Here is an 8726-nt window from a genome sequence, read left to right as displayed (position 1 = left end):
ATTTCTAGTTTGCTGGAAGTTTCCTTTACATTACAAATAAGAATTGAGCTTAATTAAATGATTTTTCCACATATATCAAGATACTTTCAGTTCTTTTTAGTATGTTAATGTGGTAAGTTTTTAAATTGCTGGGTTAAGCCTTATGTGGTTCTTATATATGACTTGAATTTTTATTCACTGGTTTTAATTTTTTTTTTAATAATTTCTGCATGAATGTTTTGTTTTGGTATGTTTGGTATCAAGATTATGCTTTTATAGAATACAGCTTAGTGAGTTGTGTACATATACATATATGTAAATATATAATACTATGATGATATATGTATATAATTGTATACATATGTATACGCATAATTTGTATATAATTGTTTTATGTATATATAATTGGTATATTATTATATGTATGTGTATATGCATACATATATATAATACATACCCTTTTTTTTTCAGTTTTTGTACATCACTTCTTTTTTGTCGTACTTCTCTCTCATTGCCCTTTTTCTTGTTTAGATAAATTCTTTAGTAGTTCATTCTGTGAAGGTTTATTATAATAAATTCTCATAGTCTATGTATATGTACAAATATTTTTTTTTTTTAGTTTCTTTCTTCAAAGATAGTTAGCTGACTATCAAACTTCAGGCTGACAGATATGTTACCTTAGCGCTTGTGGTTATTTCTCTGTTTTCATTCATCAAAAGTCTTTCCAATTTAAATTTTATAGGCTCTTATTCCTAATAGTTTTCATATCTTCTCTTTAGTCTTAATGTTACATATTTTGTTATTATGAGTCTAGATATGGATGTATTTCCTTTATTCTGATAGATGTTTGATAGACTTTTCAATTTCAAAATTCTGATCTTCCCTTCTGGAAAATTCTCTTCATTAATGTGACACCATTAATTGACTGTCTAATGTGTGCTAAGCACTATAATAGGAATAACAGATAGAGCTGAATAAGCTTTAAAATTAGAAGGGGAGAAAAATAGGCAAATAGACCAACACAATAAAGTTGAATAAATTCTTAAACACTAGGAGCTGTAACAAGACAAATATGAGTGCTTTGTTAATCATGACGTAAGAAAAACTGGAGGAGGAATGTTATTTGGGCCTAAAATGAAGGAAATCCTGTCAGATGCTACAAGATAGATAAACCTTGGGGACTTTATGAGAAGCGAAATAAGCCAGTCACAGGGAGACAACTACTGTATGATTCCACATACGTGACGTTTCCAAAGTAGTCAAATGAACACAAGTTAGAAGGAGAGAGTAGAACGGTGGTTGTCAGAGTCTAGGGAGAAGAGGAAGTGTACAGTGGCTGTTCGATAGGTGCAGAGTTTCAGTCATGCAAGATGCAAAAGTTCTAGAGACCTGCTCTACAATATTACGCATACTGTACACGTAAAACATTTGTGAATAAGGAGAGCTCATGTGACATGTTTATCATAAAGAACAAAATGGAAAATTGGAAGAGAAGGAGGTAGCCGGGGAAAAGCCACAGACAGGATCAGTACAAGGAAATGATTTTTAAAATTGAATCTCGAGAGAGCATTGGGGAAATACAGGTACTTTAGTTCAATTTGCTCAGAGCTCAGAATGCAGGCACTGGAGAACACAGGTGGGTGCCTTCAACTCTGGTAAAGAATTCAGATTGTACTCATAAACACAGAGCATAGAGGTTTTTAAGGAAAAGTCAATATAGTCAATATTTGGATCACAGGTTTTCAACACTGTTTTGGTATTAGAACCTTTATTTCACATATAATTTTATGTGAAATTACAACATATAAAACAGGTCAAATCCAAGGTGCTTTACCTTGGAAAGGGGCACCACTGATTCATTCTAGGACAAAGCCTCCTCTGAGGCTACACCAGGGAAGTTTCATGCTCACATGGAGACCAGGCTGAAAACCTGTGATAAAGAGAAATCTTAAGCTGATTATTTATCTAGCTTTTTGGGGGGAGGGGGGAGGTAATTAGGTTTATCTGTCTGTCTGTCTATTTATTTTTAATGGAGGCACTGGGGATTGAACCCAGGACCTTGTGCAAGCTAAGCATGTGCTCTACTACTGAGCTATACCCTTCTCCATCCAGCTTTTAATGAAAGTAAATTTTGTTCAATTATTTGTAAATACCCAAGTTATCATGCAACAGTATCTAACATGTCTCTACTGTTTTCTGACCTAGGGTTGGTGGTAGTTAATGAATAATAAAGCAACTAGTATACACTGTTTTCTAATATTTAGCATAACACTGACCTTGCTAGTGATAAAATACATTATTTAAAATGTCTTATCTGAATTATGAGGATAGTCACTAGTCTATTTATAAATGTTCATATTTCTATAGGATTGCATATTAATTTGTTTCCTCCCAAAACTCTCTCATAGTATTATTTGCCAGATTATCAATTATTTTTCCTAGACATTTTATTTTTATGAACACTCAATCAATTTTACATATATGTAATATATAAGATCTGTAATAAAATATATAAAGGTAAATATATGATACATATTTTAAAAGTCCATATATATAGATATGGCATTTAATAACAGTAATATATATAGATGAATATTATAGATACATACATAGATATTGTAGACATGTCATATAATTATACGTAGTTAATATATTTACCTTAACTGTACTTTTGAAATTAATTATACCTTTGTTTTTAAATGTATATGTATATAATGTTGTATGTCTTGCTGATACAGTTGGAGACACTTCAAAGGGGTGTATATAAAGCTGACAAGAAGTAATTCTTTATATCAAAAGAAAAGGATAAACAGACAAAATATACTTTTAGGGAAATATGTTCATCACATATGTATTTGCTGTGGATGTGAATTAAAAATCTTAGTTATCTTTTGAAAATCGGATCAATTACACATATGTTTTAAATTATTAAAAGGTTATTGGGGCAAGTTTGCAAAAGTTTTCTCAAATAAGGTAAAATATCTTCTCTATAATGGATTTCAGATCTTTGATTCTGGGCAATCGGAACAGTTACCACCTAAACTCATTGCCATGAAACATTCTGAAATTTCTAAAAGAGGGAGAGATTGAGAGAGAGAAGGAAGAGAGGGGGTGCAGTAGGGGAGAGAGGGAGGAAGGTTAACTGCTTAGCTTCTTAAACCAAAACAAAAGAATTTTCTCAATGGTATTGCCCCTAGTGTCAGGCAGTTTAATACACAAACTAAACAATTAAAACATTGGAATGAATTTCCTCAGGGAAACAATATGTCAAGCCTAATCTGTCAAAAATAATAAAAATATAATAAAAATAGAACTTTGTCATTCAGTCAGCAAAGGCCCCAAAGAAGTTAAATTAAAGCAACAGATGAGTGCGTTGCTCTTGACTGAGAACATTTCTGATGGTGCTAATTACAGCCTTGAATACCGGCAAGTATAGGTGGTAGAAGCCTGCTAGGAGGGCTGCCGGGCTCTGAGACTGTCTACACAGGTCCCTGGGATCTGACATGGTTGACTGGTTTGCTTCTTCCAATTTGCTACAGGCCACTGACATGACTGAATAGCAGCGGAGTCCCAGAATGTATGTTCTGAGTCTTGATCACAGGATCATATGAAGCACAATGCTCGTCACTGTTTTCCTTACTCAAACATTACACTGTGATTTAGATTTTTTTTTTTGACAAGATAAAAGCTCTACTTGCAAATCTTCTGCCTTAACCATCCTCCTGGAATTTATTTTGAAAAGCCAAGTCTCCAACAAAGTAATGTGTCTGAATGTGCGCTGCAGAGTTGTGGACGGCTTCGTTCTTAAAGCATAAAAAGGCAAGCGAAGGCAAATGAAGTAAATTAGTTCTTTACTTGCATTTATGTGGGTAAATAGATACTGTGTGTGTTTATGTGTGTTACTTGTGTGTTAGTAGTTTTTACTTGTCTACAGGAAAAATGGAAAAGAAGACTCACATTAAAAATGAGATATATTGCAAAGAGCCCGCTACTGGAGTCAGGAAGCTCGCCCTTCAGTTCTTCTTCTATTACTAACCAATTATCATTTATCTGATAGGATCTGAATGATAACAGAGCTTGAACTTGACCCTAGATCTTATGATTACAGGCTATAAAGTAGATTTATACTAGTCACCCAACAATTCTATAGCTCTGAAATGAGGACTAAAAGTCAGAGAGTATAGCTTGTGGGCCTCTGGATCAGGAAGAATTCAAGTCCGTAGCACCTTCTCTATAATGTCTGATCTCAGATAAACCATGTAGCTCTGCTGAGTCTGTTTGCTAATCTATACAATGGTGATGTCAAATATGTCTCAAAGATTGAGGTATATGGCTAGACACTGGGACACCAGTGTAAAAAATACTCACAAGGATTTTGGCTCCCATCTCCCCATCTGGAATAGGCTGTAGGGTAGAATTTTACACGCTCTCTTGCAAATTACACTGTAATACTACAGTGGAGAAAGCTGCCTCCTCCCTTAAACCACAAAGTTAGCCTTGTTTGTTGGTGATGTTGAAGACTAACAGAACAGAATTAGATTTCAATATTCCCATTATTTCTCTTCCTATGACCAGGAACCACTGTACGAGCTCTTCCTGCACTAACTAATGTTAACCTCATAACAACCTTGAATATAGCTACTATTATTATCATCCCCATTTTACAGATGAGGAAACTACAACGAAGAGAGATATAACTTGCCCAAAGACCTACAGCTAGCAAACAGTGGTGTAGGAATTTAAATTCAGGTAGTCTAGCTCATAGTAATCAAGACCTGAAAGCTTGGAGTAACATTTAATTATTCTTCTTCTTATTTTTTAAATCGTACAATGCCTCCTCTTTATAAACTGCTCACCCTGGTAAACATCCTGACTTGCAACCTGTCATATAGCTAACTTCAGTAGCTGTCTACTTGATCTGTCTCCTCACCTTCATTGTTCCTCCGCAAGTCAATTTGACACAAAGCAACCAAGCTGATGTTTTAAGAATCCAGTCTCCTCTGCTCCAAAACATTCCAGAGTTCCCTTCAATCTTTCAAATAAAGTCTGCACATTTTAATCTAGTACTCAAAGCTTCCCCATATGTACTTAACTTGTATTTTTCCCTTCTGCAAATCAACCAGATTATACTTCTGAAATTGAAGGGCCTACCAGTCCCTGAAAAATACCGTGATCTTTCACACACTATGTCTCTGAGCATGCCATAGAGATACCTTCTTTTTTTCATGCCGTGTTTCTGCTACTTGGACCCTATCTCTGATTCAGGAAACAATTTAAATGTAATTTTGGCCATCAGATTTCCCTGATCCCCTCAGCCTAGAAGTCATTTCCTCTCCTCTGAGGAAATTCTGGCACAGTGTACATGCTTTTACAGTGTGCTGATAATAAATCAATAAACCATGGCAGGTGTACATGTGTATATCTGTGTGTGTGTGTGTGTGTGTGTGTGTGTGTGTGTGTGTGTGTGTGTGTGTTCCAGCGAGTCACTTCTCTGATATTTATATGTATATCCTACACATTTTGAATCATTTAGCTGTAAATCAATATACTTGGATCAACTATCAGGAAATATGTGTTGAATGAGTGAATGAATGAATAACTGTATCAACTGTGCTGGCACTGATAGTTTTCTGCCCAGATAACTTAATTGTCTATTCATTTTACTGATCTCGTAAGGATCTGTCAGCACGTAATAGAGGTATTAAAAAGGTACAAAAGAAGAAAAGCGACCTTGGAAAGTAGACATTTATCATTGATGGTTACCATAGAAGCCACATATCTGCAGAGACATATAGTTATCTGTATTCTGCCAAAGCATTTTTGATGTATTAACAGACTTTAATAAAGACAGTTGCCATCAGTTTTACAATCAACTCTAACAGTGAAAACAAAAGTGTCAGGCATAATCCATAGTCATTGTTCTTTAAGTGAGATCAGTCATTTGACAAACACTTCTTCAATTTCCAGAGAGTGAAATTCAGAATTCTGTGTCCTCTAAGAAAGTCAAGATCTTAGAGTAAGTATCTCGTCATTAATTTAGGAAAGTTATACTGTACAATGTCTGTTATGAAGTATGTATCAATGCATTTATGTTTATGTCCACAAAATATCTGTAATCGAAGTTTTGTTCAAATACAACATAAGTAAACACTCACTCCACTGTATGCAGACAAGATGAGAACACCTGAGACAAAGGGAAACTCAAGAGGCAGCCCCTCAATGGCCCCTGACTCCTTTGTTGGTTTGCTCTGAGCCCTTCATGACAGACACTTTGTCTAAAGATGACAGCGTTTCATCACCTTCAAGAGATTAAAGCTCCCTTTAAAACACTGGTTCCAACACTGTTCAAATGTGTCAGCAGAGTAGCAAATTCAATAAAAATCCCTGAGGGTGAGATGCCAATTAGGTCTAAAGATGCCAAGATTTGCCCAGGAACAACCGGCAGGCTGTGGAGCTATTTAAATGGCACAGATTTCCAAGCATTCATTTATTCTCTAGTCCTATCAACCTTGGGGGATTTTTAAACTTCTTTATTCTTTTTTTGGGGGGGGCAGGGGGTGGGTTGGGCTCACTGGGGGTGCATAACTCATTCCAGGTCACAGACTGAAATTATTCAGACAATGTATGACATTGCTTTTATTGGATAATGTGCCAAAATCAAAATCAGGCTCAGAAAATCTATTTCTACTTCTTTTACTTGGGTGTTAAATTGCAGTATTCAGAACTAAAACTGTCCGTTAAGCTTTGTCTGAGAAACAGTAGGGGAGTTTCAGCCTCTTACCACAGCTCAACAAAAGAAACATATAATATCTGTGAGTGTACTATATGTAAGTAGTAATTAAATAATCATTAGCTTTTGGTGAATTATTTGATAATAATAGCTATGTTTTGATCTAGCTTAACAGAGAGGTGGGCAGTGCTGTAGAAGGTACACAGGGGAAGGGAAGCAATGGCAAGGGCGTTCTCCTGAGAAGGAAGGAAGAAAACCTCTGCAGCAGAGTGTGCTGGAGCAGCAGAGCAATCCCACTGAAAACCCGGGTTATCCTCAGGCAGTTCTAGCAAATGAAGATGCAACGTACCAGTAACATCTGCTTCCCAAAGGAAAGCAATTAAGATGTGCGCGCGCACGCACACACGGACGCACACACTTATGTGTCTCGTAGTGTACGAGTACAGGAAAATAGCACTGAACCAATCCCCATTTTCAGCCTGACACTGTACCCTGAGTCTTTACATATATTATCTAACTTAATACACAAACACAGTGAGGGACAGGGATTATAATACCCATTTTACAGATGCTGTGGAACATGAAAAGAAATTCTCAAATTCATATAGTTTCTCAGTCAGTGAGCTAGAATTTTAATGGAAAGGTAACTCGCTCCCTCTGTCTCTCTCTCTCTCTCTCTCTCTCTCACACACACACACACACACACACACACACACAACTGTAACTTGCAGAATGGGGCAAATATTAGTTCACAGAATCAAAATTTAGCTAATCTATGTCAGAACTGATACCAGGTGTTTTATGACTTAAAATGGAATTTAATCAATATTAGCTAAGGCGCGTCTGCGTCATGGAGCTATAGCTTGAGGTCACTTCTGCAGATGGGCTCCGTGGCCTAGCGTCCCCGTCCGCGCCACCTGTGATCGTGCGCCGAGGACCACGAGGGGTCGCCGCCGAGGTTTCCACCAGCCCAAGCAAGATCATGGCAGCCATCCCCTCCAGCGGCTCGCTCGTGGCCACCCACGACTACTACCGGCGCTGCCTGGGCTCCACTTCCAGTAACAGCTCCTGCCGAAGAGCGGAGTACCCTGGGGAAGCCATCCCCCACCGCCTGGGTGTCCCCAAAGCCGACCTAGGACTCTGGTGGGCTAGCTTCTTTTTCGGGAAGTCCACTCTCCCATTCATGGCCACAGTGTTGGAGTCCCCAGAGCACTTGGAATCGCCCCAGACCTCCACCAGCACGATCACCTGTGAGCCGGCTCAGGAAGCCACGGGGAAGCAGGAACCTGGCAGCCAGCTGGCAAAACCAACTCCGGGGCCCTGTCCTGAGAGGCTGCCACCGGCTGCCAGGCTTCCTTCCAAGGCACTAGGCTCAAGAGCCCTCCGCCTCCTCTTCCATCCCCTCCCTGAGACCAAGCAGGCTACAGCCAACAGAAACGGGTGGGTTCTTCAATATCAAAACAGCAAAACGCCAAAAAGGAAGTTGAGAGAACCGCACTCTTTTATCCACGCCGCATGAGAGCCTTCCTGACCCTTCATAACCCCGTGCCTTGCACCGAGTAGAAAATAAACTCCAAGTAGCCATCAAAAAAACAATTAACTACATATGTATCAGTACATTACACTGCAGCAAATTTCACAAGGACTAGAAGAGGGAGGTGGTGTTGGTACTAAACCGTTAAAAAAGACAAAAGGGTTTTAATTGTCTTTTGGCTGCATTAAGAGCAACACAACTTCTGAAGGAAAAGAGTAGATTTGTTCTACATTTAATAAAGCAATCATATCATAATGTATTCTGTAAAGTTCTATTTGGCTTATTAATAATCAGACATAGAAAAGCTGAGAACACTCAAAGGGGAGCAACAGAATATTAGAAGTACTGAACGATCTGTAAGAAGAAAGAAGAATCAAGGTAACGTGATAAATCTGTATTTGGAGGATCATTGTATAGATAATTATTCACGGAATTTTTTTGTCCATATAAAAAAGAGAGGAAAATCCTTATTTCAAATTATTA

The 8726-nt window shown here is 37.8% G+C and overlaps 1 pseudogene; it reads left to right on the top strand.

The window, feature by feature from the left end:
• Nucleotides 1-7561: 7561 nt before the first annotated feature.
• LOC116283501 (pancreatic progenitor cell differentiation and proliferation factor pseudogene) lies at nt 7562-8228 on the top strand (annotated as a pseudogene).
• Nucleotides 8229-8726: the final 498 nt, after the last annotated feature.

This window comes from Vicugna pacos, chromosome 15 (assembly GCF_048564905.1).
Source record: "Vicugna pacos chromosome 15, VicPac4, whole genome shotgun sequence".
In the NCBI taxonomy this organism is placed as follows: domain Eukaryota; kingdom Metazoa; phylum Chordata; class Mammalia; order Artiodactyla; family Camelidae; genus Vicugna; species Vicugna pacos.
This window is presented reverse-complemented; position numbering and strand designations above follow the sequence as displayed.